A 22,005-nucleotide genomic window follows, 5' to 3' on the forward strand; every position below is an offset into this window, starting at 1 on the left:
TGAGCCATGGTCGCTGAGCCTGCGCGTCCGGAGCCTGTGCTCCGCAACGGGAGAGGCCACAACAGTGAGAGGCCCGCGTACCGCAAAAAAAAAAAAAAAAAGAACTGTAAGAAGAAATGAGCAGGTATGTAATAGGAGATCACTGCAGGAAAGCAAAGGATAACATTTGATAATGATCCACAAAAAGATAAATGTGCAACAAAGACAAATAAGTTCTTAATTTATTCTGTGTGTCCTTCCCTCCTCTGGCTCCTCAGGTTACTGGGATACATCCTGCTCCCATACTTTCCCTGTAGCCCAGTCACCACATTTTCTTTCCCATCCATTCTAAACACATCTTCATCTGCTATTTCTGTGTTTTCAGGTGAAGAAATACTTCAATGCATGTAATGTGCAGCCTAGATGGTGCATATGCAATTTTGGATGAAGCTAACTGACCAAGGGACACCAGGAGGGACACGGAAACCTAGAGAAGTAAGTGGGCAACATGCCCAGGGAGTGGACAGAAGACGAAAATGAACAAAAATCAAAGAACCACCTGGAGAACAGATGGGGAACAGGGATCAGAATGCTCTCCCCAGATGAAATGGAAACAGGCAGGCTGTCCAAAGATTTGAGGGACAGGGAGAGTGAGCAATGCAGAGGGAATAGTAACCAATGAACTCCTCTCCTAGAGAATGAATCTAAAGCAGGTCCAGGCAGAATGGGGAGCTTCCGTTTCAAGTTTATAATATGCTCAATGGGTTCTGCTGGGAAATCTCAAAGGATGACACCATTTTCAACCTTATAATACCCTTCTTCTTCAATGAGGGTATTTGTTTTTAAGAATACAAATACAATAGAATATTCATGGTGGAGAGTTTTTGATGGTAAAATGGTATCCCAGAGGATATGTTCTGGTGCTGCATTGTCACCTTCTGCAGAACTTTCTCCCTCTCTCTTCATTCTTCATTAGGTTGGAATTGGGATAAAAGAGCAGAATGGGTCATAAGGTCCTGTTCCAAGTAATTAGAGAGTTTCTTCTTTTATCTAAATGTGCCTTGTTAAAGTATATCAGTGTCAGCCAGGTTAATTGGAACTTTAATGCATAATTGATGTTAATTTATGGCCCTTTTTGTTCCAGGATGCTACTGCAGACCGTAAAGTCAAGATACAGTTTTCTTGTTATTAATTATATACAGAAAGCCAATATCCCCTTTGAGAAGAGACCCATGTCATCTGTAGCTTGTTACAGTGTGTCAGTCATAGGTCACTTTTACTGTGTAGGTCCTCCCTAAATTCCATATTACTCCATAATAACAATACATTAATCACAGTAAGTGAAAATTGGAGTTTTGAGCTAAGGCTCATGAGTACTGTATGTTAAAATGTTTAACATACAATGCTAAAGATGTATTATACCTCCATGGGCTCAATGTATTCCACAGGCCATGGAATCCTAGTTTCATTTTGGAAATCGGCACACCACCTTTAACCAAAAATGTTTCCATAAATATAAAGGCAATAATGCTGCCCTAACTGAGGCTGCCGTGAATATAGAATGCCAGATGAAAACTATGAAATCAGAATTTCCCTGCAGAGTTTCCATTTCAAGTCTAATAATTCTTGTTAATCACTTTTTTTGGAGACAGAGGGAGAAAGATGGTACGTCCCAAATCCACTGAAAAGCTCTACTTCTTCCACTGTGAGAACTAATGCTAACTTAAGAATTCTGTAGACAGAAATACAAGATCATGCAAGAACTGTAAGCCACATAAACCCATATGTTGTCCAAAGGGCCATAATCAAAATCCTGAATTCGAAATTGAGAAAAGGGCTAAGTCCAGTATATGAATTGCTTGACAAATAGCAGTCCTAGATTTGTTGATGGTTAAAACATGCTAAATTTGCCAACTTTGCCTAGTGACTCTACCATTTTGAAAGAGTGAAGAATGAGTGACTTCACATAAATCGAATGTACTGGGTTGTTTTCTGATATGTCACCATGTTTTGTTCAACTTAATGCTACCACCATGTGATCAGATATGACATAATATGAGAAACAGCAGGGGTGTTTCACAATGGAACATGACACAACATGATGTGTCAAGTTTCTTTTGAACCTTTCTTGGGATCCGATATCAGCCAAAAGGAGGTCATTTTAATTATCAGATGATTAATTAATTACATAATTAATTGTCAGAGGTAGATGAATCCAAAGACAATGTGGTTCTTTACATGCGTGTTTGTACACAGAGGGAAAAGTGACAATTTAAAACATATCTACTAAATGAAAAACTAAAGTTTAAGGATTTCAATTATTTTTTTATTGAAGTAACATTCATAATAGCTACTATTTATTGTGTTATGTGAAGCATGCTCAGAAATAGAGAATCTTTCTTACCCTCAAAGGGCTGATATTCAAGTTGGAAACACAAAGCCTTGCCCCAAGAAACTGGACATTTAGAGAGTGCTTACTAAAAATATTTTTAAGTTAGTGAAGGAAAAATTCTAAGGCAACAAATAAAAAAATATGAACTATATTATACCATAGTACTTTGCCAATGTTTGCTTTTTTAGGGGAAGTTACCATATTCCAGAAACAAGGGTGACTGGCACAGCAATAGTTCTTTTAAAACATAGAATTGAAACTCCAGTATCAAACACTCAAAATTTGAGTTAGGTATAAACCAAAAAAATTAGGATCCTATGTGAAACTTCAATAAATCAGTGTTTTAAATTTATTTTATTTATTTATTTTTGGCTGTGTTGGGTCTTGTTGCTGCGTGCCGGCCCTCTCTAGTTGAGGCGAGCGGGGGCTACTCCTCGTTGCACTGCGCAGGCTTCTCATTGCAGCAGCTTCTCCCACCGCGGAGCACAGGCTCTAGGCGCGCGGGCTTCAGCAACTGTGGCACACAGGCTCAGCAGCCGTGGCTCGCGGGCTCCAGAGCACAGGCTAAGCAGTTGTGGCGCATGGGCTTAGTTGCTCTGCGGCATGTGGGATCTTCCCAGACCAGGGCTCAAACCCATGTCCCCTGCATTGGCAGGTGGATTCCCAACCACTGAGCCACCAGGGAAGCCCAAATCAGTGTTTTAAAGTTACTGTCTACTTTTTACTTTTCTGCTGAAAGCAGAGATTCAGGACATAACAAACATTCAATTTTGTTACCAAACCAAACTTTGGTCCACTTGCCCAATGCACAGCAAAGCCAATCTACTGACACCAGGTTGTGGTGAAGCAAAGTGTAGCATTTATTGCAAGGTGACAAGCAAGGAGAAGGGGCAGCTAATGCTCAAAAGACCGGAACTTCCTAATGGTTTTTAGGGATGGGTTTTTAAAGACAAAGTGAGGATGAGGGTCATGGGGAATGTGATCAGTTCATGCAATCTTCTGATTGGTGTGTGGTGAGGTAACCAGGTGAGGTCACAGAGATTGATCACGTTATCAGTCTTCAGGCTCCAGCCAGTCTGGGGGCTACGTGCTCATGGTCATCATTCTCTGTCTGGTTGGGGTCTGGTTTCTGTAAAACAACTGAGGAATGTGCATTAGACTTTATCACCTTTAAAATGGAACTGAGAGTCCTTGAGGCTGATTTATTGTTTAAGTTATGGTTATTTCTCTGCCTGACTGACCTATCTTTATTTCTATATTCCTTAGCTTCTCCAGTCATCCACTGCTAGGGCCTGTTTCTTTCTCTCTCTACTCATGGAGGGCATAGAAGGCCACAGTATATTTCCACAGTCTTTTTCTTCATCACTGATAAGCAGAACACGCACTGGGGTTCTGTCACGAGGAAGGCCTCTACATAGGTCTGCTCAGTTTCAGTTTCACATTTTTATCTAAGAAAGAATATCTTACCTATGGGACACCTAAGTTCCCATCTCTCTTGCTTCCAGGAAGAGCTAGAGAATCGTATAACCTTAATGTAAGAGGCTGCCAATATTGTGAGATATGTTATACATATTTTTATTTTTTTTATTGTTTTTGAACAATTAATGGCAATTAATACATCATGCAGAATCATTGTCAAATATATTTCTTAAGCACCTGTTTGCATGGGATTCTGTCCTAGGCATTATACAAAACAAAATAAGCATGTAGTTAATATCTGCAATTTAAGATGTAAATTGCTTTTCATTATTCTAAATTAATAAGAACTTTTTGTTTAATCCCCCCCCAACATTTGTAATTAGCTTCATTGACCTTTCTGGGCCTCAGTTTCCTCACCTGCAAAACAAGGATATACTACCCACTCACCGAGCCCAATGATTACCAACAACTTCTCTAAATCATGTGTGCTGTTTTTTTTAATCATACTATGTTAAAAATCAAAGATTATCAGAATGTTAGGAGGGTTTTTAGAAAAGAAAAGATCTGTAGTGTGCTCTAGTTGACTCAAAATACTAAGAGCTCCCAGGCCTTCATTTCCATATAACAGAAGCCATTGTAATTTATTGGCTTTTTAGAATGCTTTTCAAAACAGTATTATGCTTGATATCCTTTCCTTCGCACCCACTCCCAATCCATCAATAAGTTCTGAGTGTCCTATCTCCAAAACATACCTAGAATGTATGCATTCTCTCCATGTCTAGCACCACCTCCCTATCCAGGTTCTCATCATCTCCCACTGAGAATGACTGCAGTGGTCTCTTCAGGTCAGCATTGCCCCATGCAGCCCATCCCCCACACTGCTGCAAGAGTGATGTGTTTTCAATAGATCTCAGTGGGTTGGTCCAAGCTCCTTCATTCTCAGTTGACCATTTTACTACTTATTTCACCAAGAAAATAAAATCAAATTAAACAGAAATTCCACAGGGTTTTGCCACCATGTCTAGCCATAAACTTGTGTACACACTCAACCATTCTGCCTTCCTTCCCGTTACTCCAGATGAATTGTTTCTGTTGCTATCTAAAGACAACCCTTCTACTTGTCTTCTAGATCCCATTCCTTCTTACCTACTTGATGACATTGCACCAATTATTCTCTCCTCTCCAGTATCATCAGTTTTTCCTTCTCTATTGGATCATTTCCATTAACAAACAAACAGTATAATCTATCACACCGTAAAAAAATTATCCCTAAACCTTACCCACGCACCTCCCTAAACCACTACTCCCTCCACATTGAACTTCTCCCCTGAACTTTAGATTCGTGTGTTCAACTCTCCATGTAACACCACCACATGGACGTCTAAAAGGCATCTCAAAGGTAACATACCCAAACTGAGCTCCTAATCTACCCCCATACCTATTCTTTTTCCAGTCTTCCTCATCTCAGTGAATGGTAACTCCATCCTTCCAGCTGCTCAAATCAAAAATCTTGCCTCCTCTCTTTGTCTCATCAGCAAATCTCTCGCCATTTCACTGCACCTACTTCTGGACTTCTTTTCATCAACCGTACTGCTACTACCCTCGTCTAAGCTACCAACCTCTATTTTCTAAATTACTGCCATAGCCTTCTAATCAGCCTCCCTACTACTTTCATTCTGTCACCCTTCAATCTATTCTCAACACAGCAGGCAGAGTAATCCTTTAAATGTAAGGTAGATGATGCCTCTCCCTGCTCAAAAATCTGCAATGACTCCCCATCTCATGAAGAGTGACATTCAGAGTCCTTATAATGGTGTAATGTTCCCTACATGACCTAAGCTTCAGCTACCACTCTGACCTCATCACCTTTTATTCTCCTCTTTATGCATCTCACTCCAACTATACTGGTCTCCTAGTATTTCATAAACATGCCAAGAATGCTTCTGCCTCAGGATCTTTGCACTTGTTCTTCCCTCTGCATGGAAAATTCACCCTCTAAATATCCTCAAGACCCACTTTCTCACCTCCTTCAGGTCTTTGCCCAAATTCACCTCTCAGTGAGAACTTCACTGGTTCCCTGCATGAAATTGCACTTCCCCCAACCCCACAAAACAGACATTCTGTTTCTTCCTGCTCTGCTTTATTTTCCTCTACAGCAACTACATCATCTAACATACTCAATGTTAGCTTCATGAGAACAGGGAGATTCTTGTCTGTTTTCTTCACTACTGTACCCTCATGCCTAGAATAGTGCCTCAGAAAGTATTAAGGAAATGAGTGAAAGTTTGTTCTAAAAGCTAAATGCCTAGTGTTGATGAAGGTACAGGGCAACACCTACTCTCATATTCTGCTGATTAAAATATAAATTTTAACAACTTTCTGGTGGCCAATTAGTAAGGATCCAAAATCCTAAAAACATAGATATTATTCAACTGAGCAACTATACTTTTATGATCGAACCAACAAAATTCTCACAGATATCTGGGGGGAAAGTTTGTATAAGAATGCTTATTGCAGGACTCTCTGCAACAGCAAAAAAATTGGAAACAATTATAAAGATCAAACAGAAGAGATTTGGTAGGATAAACTACAGTACAGTACATTTATACAATAGAATTTTATTCATCTAGTCTTGATTAGCTTTCAGAAGATTATATAATGATGTACAAAGCTGTTAACAATAGGTGCAATATGATAAAATCAAATTTTGTGAAATAAAAATATATACAGAGAAAATGATTGAGAGTAGATATCTCTGTTTATCTCTGGATTATGGAATTATGCATCATTTTATTTCCTTTTGTTTGTCTATATTTTCTTTCTCTTTTTTATTGAGGTATAGTTGCTTTACAATGTTGTATAAGTTTCTGGTATACAGCACAGTGATTCAGATATATATATATATATATATATACATGCATATATATATATCTTCTTCATATTCTTTTCCATTATGGTTTATTATAGGATATTGAATATAGTTCCCTGTACAATACAGTAAGACCTTGCTGTTTACTATTTTATACATAGTAGTTTGTATCTGCTAATCTCAAGCTCCTTATTTATCCTTCTCACACCGCCTTTCCCCCTTGGTAACCATAAGTTTGTTTTCTAACTCTGTGAGTCTGTTTCTGTTTCATAAATAAGTTCATTTGTGTCATAGTTTAGATTCCACATATAAGTGATATCATATGGTATTTGTCTTTCTCTTTCTGACTTACTTCACTTAATATGATAGTCTCTAGGTCCATCCATGTTGCTGCAAATGGCATTATTTCATTCTTTTTTATGGCTGAGTAATATTCCATTGTGTATATGTACCACATCTTCTTTATCCATTCATCTGTTGATGGACATTTAGGTTGCTTCCATGTCTTGGCTATTTTAAATAGTGCTGCTATGAACATTGGAGATTGTTATCTTTTTGAATTAGAGTTTTCTCCAAATATATATGACCAGGAGTGGGATTGCTGGATCATATGGCAACTCTATTTTTAGTTTTTTGAGGAACCTCCATACTGTTTTCCATAGTGGCTGCACCAATTTACATTCCCACCAACAGTGTAGGAGGATTTGTTTTTCTGTATTTTCTTAACTGGCTGTAATGAATAGGTATCACTACTATAATAAGAAAATGACCTAGTGACAATAGTCAACATTTACTGAGCATTAACAATATGCCAAATACTTTATATATACCATCTCATTTAATTCTCAAAGAGACATTTTGAGGTATTGTCTTAGTCATTTTGGGCTGCTATAACAAAAATAGCATAGACTGGATAGCTTATAAACAACAGAAATTTGTTTTTCACAATTCTGGAGTCTGGGAAGTCCAAGAATAAGGCACAAATCTGGTGTCTAATGAGAGCCTGCTTAGTGTTTCATCAACATCTCACTGTGTTCTCACATGGCTGAAGGTGAGGAGGCGCTCTCTGGGGTCTCTTTTATAAGGACATGAATCCCATTCATGAGGGCTTCACCTTCATGAGTTCATCACCTCCCAAAGGCCCCACCTCCAAATACTTTCATATTAGGGTTTAATTCAACATATGAATTTGGAGTGATGTGATTTCAACATCACCCCTTAGTCTTCACTTAGTGTAAGCTGGGACAGAATATCACAAAAGATTACCATAAACATCTCAGGACCTACATAAGCACTTCTATGGTTAGGGCTAACGAATTAAGAGACTCCAGAATTACAACCATATAAATAGAATATGAAAAAGTGAAAAGTATTTTTAGTGTATCAACTAAAGTGTATCACTTTTTTTGAGATCTTTATCATCACTGAGTAAGATAGCAAATGTGGGAAATAGATAAAAGACTCATGGAGGAACCAAGATGGCAGAGTAGAAGGACGTGCTCTCACTCCCTCTTGTGAGAACACCAGAATCACAACTAGCTGCTGAACAATCATTGACAGGAAGACACTGGGACTCACCAAAAAAGATACCCAACACCCAAAGACAGAAGCCACAATGAGATGTTGGTGAATCAAAAAAAGATCTTGCTGTGGAGGGCAGACAGCAGAAGCAAGAAAAACTACAATCCTGCAGCCTGTGGAACAAAAACCACATGCACAGAAAGATAGACAAGATGAAAAGGCAGAGGGCTATGTATCAGATGAAGGAACAAGATAAAACCCCAGCAAAACAACTAAATGAAGTGGAGATAGGCAACCTTCCAGAAAAAGAATTCAGCATAATGATAATGAAGATGATCCAGGACCTCGGAAAAAGAATGGGGGCAAAGATCGAGAAGATTCAAGAAATGTTTAACAAAGACCTAGAAGAATTAAAGAACAAACAAACAGCAGTGAACAATACAATAACTGAAATGAAAACTACACTAGAAGGATTCAATAGCAGAATAACTGAGGCAGAAGAATGGATTAGTGACCCGGAAGACAGAATGGTGGAATTCACTGCTGCAAAACAGAATAAAGAAAAAAGAATGAAAAGAAATGAAGACAGCCTAAGAGACCTTTGGGACAACATTAAATGCAACAATATTTGAATTTTAGGGGTCCCAGAAGGAAAAGAGAGAGAGAAAGGACCAAATAAAATATTTAAAGAGATTATAGTCGAAAACTTCCCTAACACGGGAAAGTAAATAGCCACCCAGGTCCAGGAAGCACAGAGAGTCCCATACAGGATAAACCCAAGGAGAAACATGCCGAGACACATAGTAATCAGTTTGGCAAAAATTAAAGACAAAGAAAAATTATTGAAAGCAGCAAGGGAAAAATGACAAATAACATACAAGGGAACTCCTATAAGGTTAACAGCTGATTTCTCAGCAGAAACTCTACAAGCCAGAAGGGAATGGCATGATATACGTAAGGTGATGAAAGGGAAGAACCTACAACCAAGATTACTCTACCCAGCAAGGATCTCATTCAGCTTTGATGGACAAATCAAAAGCTTTACAGACAAGCAAAAGCTAAGACAATTCAGCACCACCAAACCACCTCTGCAACAAATGCTAAAGGAACTTCTCTAAGTGGGAAACACAAGAGAAGAAAAGGACTTACAAAAACAAACACAAAACAATTAAGAAAATGGTCATAGGAACATACATATCGATAATTACCTTAAACGTGAATGGCTTCAAAGCTCCAACCAAAAGCCACAGGCTTGCTGAATGGATACAAAAGCAAAACCCAAATATATGTTGTCTACAAGAGATGCACTTCAGACCTAGGCACACATTCAGACTGAAAGTGAAGGAATGGAAAAAGATATTCCATGAAAATGGAAACCAAAAGAAAGCTGGAGTAGCAATACTCATATCAGATAAAATAGACTTTAAAATAAAGAATGTTACAAGAGACAAGGAAGGACACTACATAATGATTAAGGGATCAATCCAAGAAGAAGATATAACAATTATAAATATATATGCACCCAACATAGGAGCACCTCAATACATAAGGCAACTGCTAACAGCTGTAAAAGAGGAAATCGACAGTAACACAATAATAGTGGGGGACTTTAACACCTCACTTACACCAATGGACAGATCATCCAAAATGAAAATTAATAAGGAAACAGAAGCTTTAAATGACACAATAGACCAGATAGATTTAATTGATATTTAGAGGACATTCCATCCCCAAACAGCAGATTACACTTTCTTCTCAAGTGCACACGGAACATTCTCCAGGATAGATGACATCTTCGGTCACAATTCAAGCCTCAGTAAACTTAAGAAAATTGAAATCATATCAAGCATCTTTTCTGACAAAATGCCATGAGATTAGAAATCATTACAGGGAGAAAAACTTAAAAAACACAAACACATGGAGGCTAAACAATACATTACTAAATAACCAAGAGATCACAGAAGAAATCAAAGAGGAAATCAAAAATTACCTAGAGACAAATGACAATGAAAACACGACAATCTAAAACCTATGGGATGCAGCAAAAGCAGTTCTAAGAGTCAAGTTTATAGCTATACCTCAAGAAATAAGAGGTATAGCTATATATATAATATAATATAGGTATAGCTATATATATAATATAATATAGGTATAGCTATATATATAATATATATAATATAATATAGGTATAGCTATATATATAATATAATATAGGTATAGCTATATATATAATATATAGCTATACCTATAAGAAATAAGAGGTATAGCTATATATATAATATAATATAGGTATAGCTATATATATAATATAATATAGGTATAGCTATATATATAATATAATATAGGTATATTATAGGTAGGCTATAATATATAGCCTACCTCAAGAAATAAGAAAAATCTCAAATAAACAATCTAACCTTACACTTAAAGAAACTAGAGAAAGAAGAACAAACAAAACCCAAAGTTATCAGATGGAAAGAAATCATAAAGATCAGAGCAGAAATAAATGAAATAGAAACTAAGAAAGCAATAGCAAAGATCAGTAAAACTAAAAGTTGGTTCTTTGAGAAGATAAACAAAATTGATAAACCATTAGCCAGACCCATCACAAAAAAGAGGGAGAGGCCTCAAATCAATAAAATTAGAAATAAAAACGGAGAAGTTACAACAGACATTGCAGAAATACAAAGCATCCTAAGAGACTACTACAAGCAACACTATGCCAATAAAATGGAGAACCTGGAAGAAATGGACAAATTCTTAGAAAGGTGTAACCTTCCAAGACTGAACCAGGAAGAAATAGAAAACGTGAACACAACAATCACAAGTAATGAAATTGAAACTGTGATTAAAAATCTTCCAACAAACAAAAGTCCAGGACCAGATAGATGGCTTCACAGCCGAATTCTATCAAACATTTAGAGAAGAGCTAACACCCATCCTTCTCAAGCTCTTCCAAAAAGTTGTGGAGGAAGGAACACTCCCAAACTCATTCTATGAGGCCACGATCACCCTGATACCAAAACCAGACAAAGATACTACAAAAAAAGAAAATTACACACCCAATATCTCTGATGAATATAGATGCAAAAATCCTCAACAAAATACTGGCAAACAGAATCCAACAACACGTTAAAAGGTTCATACACCATGATCAAGTGGGATTTATCCCACTGATGCAAGGATTCTTATATGCAAATCAATCAATGTGATACACCATATTAACAAATAGAAGAATAAAAACCATATGATCATCCCAATAGATGCAGAAAAAGCTTTTGACAAAATTCAACACCCATTTATGATAAAAACTCTCCCGAAAGTGGGCATAGAGGGAACCTACCTCAACATAATAAAGGCCATATATGACAAACCCACAGCAAACATCATTCTCAATGGTGAAAAACTGAAAGCATTTCCTCTAAGATCAGGAACAAGACAAGGATGTCCACTCTCACCACTATTATTCAACATAGTTTTGGAAGTCCTAGCCACAGCAATCAGAGAAGATAAAGAAATAAAAGGAATACAAATTGGAAAAGAAGAAATAAAACTGTCCCTGTTTGCAGATGACATGATACTATGCATAGAGAATCCTAAAGATGCCACCAGAAGAGTACTAGAGCTAATCAATGAATTTGGTAAAGTTTCAGGATACAAAATTAATGCACAGAAATCTCTTGCATTCCTATACACTAATGATGAAAAATCTGAAAGAGAAATTAAGGAAACACTCCCATTTACCATTGGAAAAAAAAAGAATAAAGTACCTAGGAATAAACCTACCTAGGGAGACAAAAGACCTGTATGCAGAAAACTATAAGACACTGATGAAAGAAATTAAAGATGACACCAACAGATGTAGTGATATATCATGTTCCTGGATTGGAAGAATCAATATTGTGAAAACGACTGTGCTACCCAAAGCAATCTACAGATTCAATGCAATCCCTATCAAATTACCAATAGCATTTTTTACAGAACTAGAACAAAAAATCTTGAAATTTGTATGGAGACACAAAAGATCCCAAATAGCCAAAGCAGTCTTGAGGAAAAAAACGGAGCTGGAGGAATGAAACTCCCTTACTTCAGACTATACTACAAAGCTACAGTAATCAAGACAATATGGTACTGGCACAAAAACAGAAATATACATCAATGGAACAGGATAGAAAGCCCAGAACTAAACTCACGCACCTATCATCAACTAATCTATGACAAGGAGGCAAGGATATACAATGGAGAAAAGACAGCCTCTTCAATAAGTGGTGCTGGGAAAACTGGACAGCTACCTGTAAAAGGATGAAATTAGAACACTCCCTAACACCATACACAAAAATAAAGTCAAAATGGATTAGAGACCTAAATGTAAGACAGGACATTATAAAACTCTTAGAGGAAAACATAGGCAGAACACTCTATGACATAAATCATAGCAAGAACTTTTTTTTTTCTTTTGCGGTACGTGGGCCTCTCACCGCTGCGGCCTCTCCCGCTGCAGAGCAACAGGTTCCAGACAGGCAGGCCCAAAGGCCATGGCTCACAGGCGCAGCTGCTCCGCGGCATGAGGGATCCTCCCGGACCTGGGCACAAACCTGCGTCTCCTGCATCGGCAGGCGGACCCCCAACCCCTGCGCCACCAGGGAAACCCAGCAAGATCTTTTTTGATCCACTTCCTAGAGTAATGGAAATAGAAACAAAAATAAACAAATGGGACCTAATGAAACGTCAAAGCTTTTGCACAGCAAAGGAAACCATAAACAAGACGAAAAGACAACCCTCAGAATGGGAGAAAATATTTGCCAATGAATCAACAGACAAAGGATTAATCTCCAAAATATATGAACAGCTCATACAGCTCAATATTAAGAAAACAAACAACCCAGTCCAAAAATGGGCAGAAGACCTATACAGACATTTCTCCAAAGAAGACATACAGATGGCCAAGAAGCACATGAATAGCTGCTCAACATCACTGATTATTAGAGAAATGCAAATCAAAACTATAATGAGGTATCACCCCACACCAGTTAGAATGGGCATCATCAGAAAATCTACAAACAACAAATGCTGGAGAGGGTGTGGAGAAAAGGGAACCCTCTTGGACTGTTGGTGAGAATGAAAATTGATAGAGCCACTATGGAGAACAGTATGGAGGTTCCTTAAAAAACTAAAAATAGAATTACCATATGATCCAGCAATCCCACAACTGGGCATATATCCAGAGAAAAGCATAATTCAAAAAGACACATGCACCCCAATGTTCTTTGCAGCACTGTTTACAATAGCCAGGTCATGGAAGCAACCTAAATGCCCATTGACAGATGAATGTATAAAGAAGATGTGGTACATATATGCAATGGAATATTACTCAGCCATAAAAAGGAATGAAACTGGGTCATTTGTAGAGACGTGGATGAATCTAGAGACTGTCATACAAAGTGAAGTAAGTCATAAAGAGAAAAACAAATACCATATATTAACACATATATGTGGAACCTAGAAAAATGGTACAGATGAACCGGTTTGCAGGGCAGAAATAGAGACGCAAATGTAGAGAACAAACGTATGGACACCAAGGGGGGAAGCCGCAGGGGGGTGGGGGGTTGGTGTGATGAATTGGGCATTTGGGATTGACATGTATACACTGATGTGTATAAGATTGATGACTAATAAGAAACTGCTGTATAAAAAAATAAATTAAATAAAAATTTAAAAAAAAAAGAGGGCTTCCCTGGTGGCACAGTGGTTGAGTGTCCACCTGACGATGCAGGGGACACAGGTTCGTGCCCCGGTCTGGGAAGATCCCACATGCCGTGGAGCGGCTGGGCCCGTGAGCCATGGCCGCTGAGCCTGCGTGTCCAGAGCCTGTGCTCCGCAAAGGGAGAGGGCATACAGTGAGAGGCCTGTGTACCGCAAAAAAAAAAAAGACAAAGAGTGGCAGAACGAATTTTAAAAAAAAATTCAACCATATGATTCCTACAAAAGATTCACTTCAGCTTTACAGACACACATAGACTGAAAGTGAAGTGATGGAAAAATATATTCCATGTAAATAAAAATAGAGAGGAGAGGTAGCTACACTTACATGTGACAAAATAGACTTTAAGCTAAAACTGTAACAAGAGGCAAATAAGATCACTATACAGTTATAAAGGGGTCAAGTCATCAAGAGGATATAACAATTATAAATATTTATGCACCCACATCAAAGCACCTAAATGTATAAAGCAAATATTAACAGATCTGAAAGGAGAAATAGATAACAATACAATAATATAGGGAACTTCAGTATCCCACTTTTGTCAATGGATAGATTATCCAGACAGAAAATCAATAAGGAAACACTGGACTTAAACTACACACTAAACTAACAGTCATATACAGAACATTTCATCCAACAGCACAGAATATACATTCCTCTCAAGTGTACATGGAACATTTTCCAGGATAGATCATGTGTTAGGCCACAAAATAAGTGTTAATATATTTAAGAAGACTGAAATCATATCAAGCATCTTTTCCAGCCACAATGGTACAAAACTAGAAATGAATTAAAAGAAGAAAACTGAAAAATTCACAAATATGTGCAGATTTAACAACATGCTCCTGAGCAACCAATAGGACAAAGAAGAAATCAAAAGGAAAATTAAGACAAATGAATATAGAAATAAATAACATACCAAAACTTAAAGCAGTTTTTTTTTATATAATAGTGTTTATTTATTTTTACTTACTGACAGTTTTGCTTTATTTATTTATTTATTTATGGCTGTGTTGGGTCTTCGTTTCTGTGCGAGGGCTTTCTCTAGTTGTGGCAAGCAGGGGCCACTCTTCATCGCGGTGCGCGGGCCTCTCACTATTGCGGTGTCTCTTGTTGTGGAGCACAGGCTCCAGATGCGCAGGCTCAGTAATTGTGGCTCACGGGCCCAGTTGCTCCACGGCATGTGGGATCCTCCCAGACCAGGGCTCGAACCCGTGTCCCCTGCATTGGCAGGCAGATTCTCAACCACTGTGCCACCAGGGAAGCCCTGAAGCAGTTTTAAGAGGGAAGTTTACAGCAATAAATTCCTATGCTAAGAAAAAAATAAAGATCTCAAATAAACAACTTAACTTTACACCTCGAAGAACTAGAAAAAGAACAAACTAATCCAAAGTTAGCAGAGAGAAGGAAACAGCAAAGCAGAGTGTAAATAAATGAAAAAGAGACTAAAAAGACTAGAGAAAAAAATCCATGAAACTAAGAGCTGGTTCTTTGAAAAGATAAACAAAATTGACAAAGTTTAGCTAGACTAGCTAAGAAAAACTGAAAAAATACTCAAATAGATAAAAATCAGAAATGAGACAGAAGGCATTACAACTGATAACACAGAAATAGTAAGGATCATAAGAAACTACTATGAACAATTACATGCCAACAACTAGATAACCTAGAAAATGAATAAATTCCTAAATGCATATAACCTATCAAAACTGACTCATAAAGAAACCAGAGACTTCCCTGTTTGTCCAGTGGCTAAGGCTCTGCACTCCCAATGCAGGGGGCCCGGGTTCGATCCCTAGTCAGGGAACCAAATCCCACATGCCACAGTGAAGTTCCCGCATGCCACAACTAAGACCCGGCACAGCCAAATAAATAATAAATAAATAAATAAATATTTTTATAAAAAAGAAATAGAAAATCTGAAATGATCAATTACTAGTAAGGAGATTGAATCAGTGTTTAAAACCCTCCCAACACAGGAAAAAACAGACGGCTGCAATGGTGAATTCTCCCAAACATTTAAAGAAGAATTAATACCAACCCTTCCCAGCTCTTCCAAGAAAACAGAAGAGAAGGAAACATTTCCCAGTCTCATTTTACAAGGTCAGCATTAGTTTGCTTTCAAAAGCCAGAGAAAGGCACTACAAGAAAAGAAAATTATAGGCCAATGGCCCTTATGAACATAGATGCAAAAATCCTCAACAAAATATTAGCAAACCAAATTCAATAGTACATTGAAAGGGTCATTAAGTCAAATTCATAGAAACAGAGTAGAATAATGATTTCCAGGATATGGGGCATCGGGGAAATAGGGAGAGGCTGATAAAAGTGTACAAGATTTCAGTTTTAAGATGATTAAAGTCTGAGGATCTAATGTATAACATGGTGACTATAGTTGATAACACTATATTGTATAATTGAAATTTATGAGGAGAGTAGAATTTAAGTGTTCCCACCAAAAAGGAAAAAAAATAAATATATGAGGTGGGAATCCTTTCACAATGTATACCTCCATCAGTTCATCATGCTGTACACTTTAAATAAATTATAATTTTTTGTCAATTATACCTCAATAGAACTGAGGAAAAAAAAGAAAAAAGAAAACATCACCTCTTCATTATGCAGTTACCTTCTTCCAAGGAGCTGAAATCACTTGATTCCACACATTCAAAGCAAATGGCAAATACACCGGGCCATTTCTACATCCAAAAAGTCATGGCAGTAATTTGCAGAAAAGTCATCCAGATCATTGCAAGTTTTGATTGAGCCCATTATGTTGCTAACACTGTTCGAGCCTCTAGGAGTAATAAAAAAAGAAAGAAGGATGAGGAAAAGGAATCGAAAGAGGAGAAGTAGCATGTTCTTATCCTAAAGGAGCTTGTAACCCACTACTAGGGACCCCCTCAGAGCATTAGTTTGAAAATGAGGAAGTACCAGACTCTCAACTGGTCCCTCTGCCTCCACTTCTCACGTTCTCTGTCAATTTGCCATACAGCAATCTGAACCATCGCTTGAAAACCCAAATCAGAGCTTGTACTGTGAAACTGAAAATCTTCTCATAGCTTCCTATTTCACTTAGCAGGAAAAAAAGAAAAAGTACACTCTTCACCAAAGTACCACAAAGGCTTAGATGTCCTGAGGCCTGCTGACTTCTGAGACCCCATCTCCTACCGCACATCTTCACTTTCACTAGCCTCAGACACACTGGTCTTCTTTTCTATTCCTCAATCATCCAAGCTCTTACCTGCCTTCTGTCCTCTGTAGCGGCCAATCCCTCCCCTGATACAGCTGGCTGCTTGTTTTCAGTAGGATCTTGGGTCCTGTGTTGCCCATTGAAAAAGCCTTCCGTGACCATCCAGCATCAGCCAGCCGCTCACCCCACCTGCCACATTCTCTGGCATGCGTTTTCTTCACAGCGCTTTTCACCATCTGAAATTGCCATGTTTTCTTGTGTCCTTATTTATTGCCTGTTTCCTCCTGCTGGAAAGTCAACTGTATGAAAATAAAAACCATGCCCGTGTTGTTGTTCACTATACATACTTGGCTTCAATATTTTTGAATGAAAGGTAGACAGAAAGGAACATGTCAGTGTTGACTATAGAGTCCAAGAAGACTCCAGGAACTCAAGGGGCCTCGAAGGACAGATAGCGGTAAACCACTCAGAATCTGATCAGGTTAATTCTCCTTCACTGTCTTTCCCACTAAAGCCTACATCCTTCAGCATCTGAAAAAGTCAAACAAGCAACCCAGAAAGCACATGCTAAATGCTTGTTGAATAACTATTTTTAAACAATCCCACATGGTGTGTATCCTTTGAACCCAAGCGTTGGGTTCACAGAAGTTTTTCTAGTTCAGGCCAGCAGTGTCTCAGGTAGAAACTGCTCTATGTCTAGAGTAAAGACAAAATGAAACAGAGCTTCAGGTAACCCAAACTGGTGCTGATGTAAGAAGAAGAAGAAAAAAATCTACTCCAAGTGAGCTCCTTTCCCATCTCTAAGCCTCAAGCCTAACTTTACAAAAGTACATAGAATATGCAATCTTGTCAGCTTTTGTGACTTAAATACTGTAGTGTTTGCCTTAGACAAGTTTTTGGCTCCTATATCATGCTTTTATTTCTGGAAATGCTTAGCAAAGAAAAGAAATCTCAGGCTTAATGTCTCTCTCCATTAAATATCCATACTCCCAAAGTTTTAAATCATTACTACTTGGAATAATTGCAACCCGTTTCCATCCCACGGTCCCTGACACTATGTCATTTCAACCACAACCAGGTGGAATAACAAAGGGGATTACATGTTCATTTGGAATGAGATATGTGCAGAAAACCCCTTAAGAAGCAAAGATCCTTTTTCTATTCATGTCTTTAATAATAATGAACAAGAAAACAGAAGGGCAAATGGAAGAGCAGTAAGAAGCATTTATTAGATAGTTGTTTGGGAACTAAGGAGTTGACAGATCTTTCCCTGGTATGACAACAGGTCTTGAGCCTAGCGTTTGTCAGACTAAGACTAAAATTGCAATGCCCTTTTACTTGACGCATTATGTCCTGGAAAAAACTTCAAGGCCAAGGAAAAACTTGGTAAACAAGGAGAATGTGCTGCCTAAAATATATAAAACTGCCTCAAATCTTAGATTGCACAGCTATAGCAAATTAATTTGTGTATGTGATAAAGAGTGTCACAGGGACTTCCCTGGTGGTCCAGTGGCTGAGACTCCTCGCTCCCAATGCAGGGGTCCCGGGTTCGATCCCTGGTCAGGGAACTAGATCCCACATGCCGCGACTAAGACCCAGCACAGCCAAATAAATAAACAAATTTTTTTTTAAAAAAAAGGGTGTCGGGCTTCCCTGGTGGCAAAGTGGTTAAGAATCTGCCTGCCAGTGCAAGGGACACAGGTTCGAGCCCTGGTCCGGAAAGATCCCACATGCCACGGAGCAACTAAGCCCATGAGCCACAACTACTGAGCCTGAGCTCTAGAGCCCGCAAGCCAAAACTACTGAGCTCACGTGCCACAACTACTGAAGCCTGCACGCCTAGAGCCTGTGCTCCACAACAAGAGAAGCCACGACAATAAGAAGTCCGCGCACTGCAATGAAGACCCAACATAGCCAAAAATTTTAAATTAATTTTTTTAAAAAACAGGTGTCACAAATACTTATGACATTATATTTTTTTTAACTTCTGGAAATCAAAAAGTACTCAAACACACACCCACACAAACACACGTATTTATGCTTTGGGGAGGGCACATGATTTGCCACATATGTGACAAAAGATTAAATCCTAATTATGTAAAACACAGTTTAAATTAATAAGAAAAAGACAACTGTCACAATAATCGATAACTGAACAATATGAAAAAGAAATTGACAAAAAAAGAAACTCAAATATCCTGCTAACATTTATTCATCTTTTACTTATTCAATCAACAAATATTTATTGAGTACCAAGTATGTACCTGGTATTACACAAGACACCAGGTATACAGTGATGAGCAAAAAATGGCCCTGTTCTGAAAGAACTCATAGTATATTAAACCCAACTCATAACCAAAGATATTCAAATTAAAATGGTTTTTTATCTATTAAATGCCTTCAATTTACATTCTATAAATTCGGCAAGATACACTAAGAAGCTTAAATTTTTTCATATGCTTGTCTTGGTAATTCCATACCTGAGCATTTTTCCTAACGGACTAATCAGAAAGATGCAAACAGACTTATGTATAACTATGTTAATTGTGCTATTTAGAATAGTGGAATCTGGGAACCACCTTAATGTTCAACAATTAGTAATGTTTTCTAGAAATTTTTAGTGTCAATAGAAAATTCTGACGAAAAAAGTGTGGCTGAAAAAATCATGATACAAAACTGGAGATACCGATAGCATGATATTGATGCGTGAATACATGCATATTCTACATGCTCGAAAGTATTCGTCTAATACTAAAGGAAAAAAAGGTTTTAAAGATAACCACCATGAATGCTTTTGACAACGATGCCATCTTGTAAGTTGTTTGCCAAATAAGCCGTCTAAATACGCTCTTTTCAATGCTCACAATCTGAATATATTTTGGAGCATACTGGTGTTACCGACCACGGCACTTGGCCCTTCTGAATCAATACAAATTGACTAGAGGCCAGACAAGAAATTCAGGCAAGGCTTTATTGGGGCCCCTGCTGCAGCAGCGGAGAGTGAGAACAAACAACAGGTTCCCTTGCTTGGTTGCTCCTGGAGGGGCGCAATCTTGTTCTTTATATGGGGTGAGGATAGGGGTGTGTCCAGGGGTCCTGCTGGAGGGGTGGCTTAGATGTTTTGCCCACCCCTCTGGTGGTGGTGTGTGCAGGAGGTATGCTCAGTGCGCTGCTTTTTCTCCCAACACCCTGCTTTTGCTCCAGGCTCTTCATAAGTGGCAGTTGGGTTTTTTGGTCTCTTTCTATATTTTGGGTCCAGAATTTGCCCTAATTGGGCATGCATGCAGTTATTTTTAGTCCCATACAGTTTCTTTGTATTTTGTGGCTGGAGGAGCAGTGTGTCCAGGGCAAGCATTGCAGCAAAGGGGCCCAGGTCCCAGCAAAGGGTCCCAGTTCCCAGCCTGTCTCACTGGGGCTAAGAAAATCCTAATATTGGAAGCAATAGAAATCAACCCTCTTAATTGAGCAATAAAATGCTACTTCATTGTTTAAATTGTTTTAAAAGGAAAGTTCAAAGTTTAGCTTGACATTCACCTCTGCCTTTATAAGAGAAACACAGCCTATAAAATCATTTTTATGCATGTTATTTATTTATTTATTTATTTTTGGCTGCATCGGGTCTCCGTTGCTGCGCACCAGCTTTCTGTAGTAGTGGGGGCTACTCTTCCTTGCGGTGCGCAGGCTTCTCATTGCAGTGGCTTCTCTTGTTGCGGAGCACAGGCTCTAGGCGCCCCGGCTTCAGTACTTGTGGCTCGTGGGCTCTAGAGCGTAGGCTCAGTAGTTTTGGCGCACGGGCTTAGTTGCTCCGCCGACATGTGGGATCTTCCGCGACCAGGGCTCCAACCTGTGTCCCCTGCATTGGCAGGCGGATTTTTAACCACTGCGCCACCAGGGAGGGTCATGCCTAAAATCATTTAAAACCTCAGACCACCGAGTTGGACTTAGGACTGGGATTTTCTCCGTTTTGCCAGGACTCTCAAAGGTCTCCAGCGACTGGCACTTCTGCAGAGGGCTGCCTCTGCCCGGAAGGCCGCAGCTCCACTTCCTGCCTGTGGGAGGAACTTCGGGCCCTCGCCGGGATTTCAGAAACCTGTTCGAGCTGGTTTTGTAGGGCTGAATCTTGTTATTTGGTAAATACTTATTTAGCTCTCCGAGGACTCAGAACTAATCACTGCCACTTCTCTTTAATAATAAATGGTGAACTTCAAACGCGGTAGAACTCAACTGACTAATCAGTACTCGCCGGGAGGTGCAAAAGTGCAACCCGCCAACGGACATGAAAGACTGAACATTTCCTGTTCCAGCTCGCGGCGGCCCAGAATAAACTTAAACCAAGTGGGAAGATGTTGATGCGGCCGCCGACCCCCGGGCGCGGGCCGCGGGAGCCCGGGATCCATCTGCCCGCGGCCGGGCGCGCCGTCCCTTCCTCTTTCGCCCCGGGGACCCTCAAAGCCCGCCGCTCTGCCGGCTCCACAGTCTGGGCTTCTGCTCCCTTGGGCTTTTAATGCTGCCTTTTAAATACGCTGCTCAGTTGCAAACCAATTAGCCCTTTCCGTTTGCCCGGGCGAGCGGTGGGGAGCGCTCAGCGCGCCCCTCTCCGGCGGAAACTCGTGGGCTCCCGGGCGCCGCGCTCGCTGCTCGGAAGGGGGTCAGCACGCCCGGCGTCATTGATGCCAGCCTTCCAGGATTTGGGCCGCAAAATCTTTTATTTACTAGAAAAGGTAAGGGTCGCCCCTTTAATGGTTTCATTTTGTAATGCGAAAAACAAGTTATAAGGGCCACCCCATACACTTGTATTTGCATCATCAGAGCCGCGCGGTCCCAGCTTGATCCACTGCTGATTTGGAAATGCTATCGGGCCTTTGGAA

At 39.3% G+C, this 22,005-nt stretch overlaps 1 long non-coding RNA gene across 3 annotated transcripts in view; it reads left to right on the plus strand.

Annotated features, from left to right (window-relative positions):
• LOC141278558 (uncharacterized) overlaps nt 1-22,005 on the plus strand; it is a 92,272-nt gene that overhangs the window by 25,319 nt on the left and 44,948 nt on the right. For all 3 annotated transcript variants that reach the window (XR_012331393.1, XR_012331392.1, XR_012331394.1), the window contains exon 2: nt 365-474. This is a non-coding gene — a long non-coding RNA (uncharacterized lncRNA). The remainder of the gene's footprint in view (nt 1-364; nt 475-22,005) is intronic.

This window comes from Tursiops truncatus, chromosome 4 (assembly GCF_011762595.2).
Source record: "Tursiops truncatus isolate mTurTru1 chromosome 4, mTurTru1.mat.Y, whole genome shotgun sequence".
NCBI lineage: Eukaryota > Metazoa > Chordata > Mammalia > Artiodactyla > Delphinidae > Tursiops > Tursiops truncatus.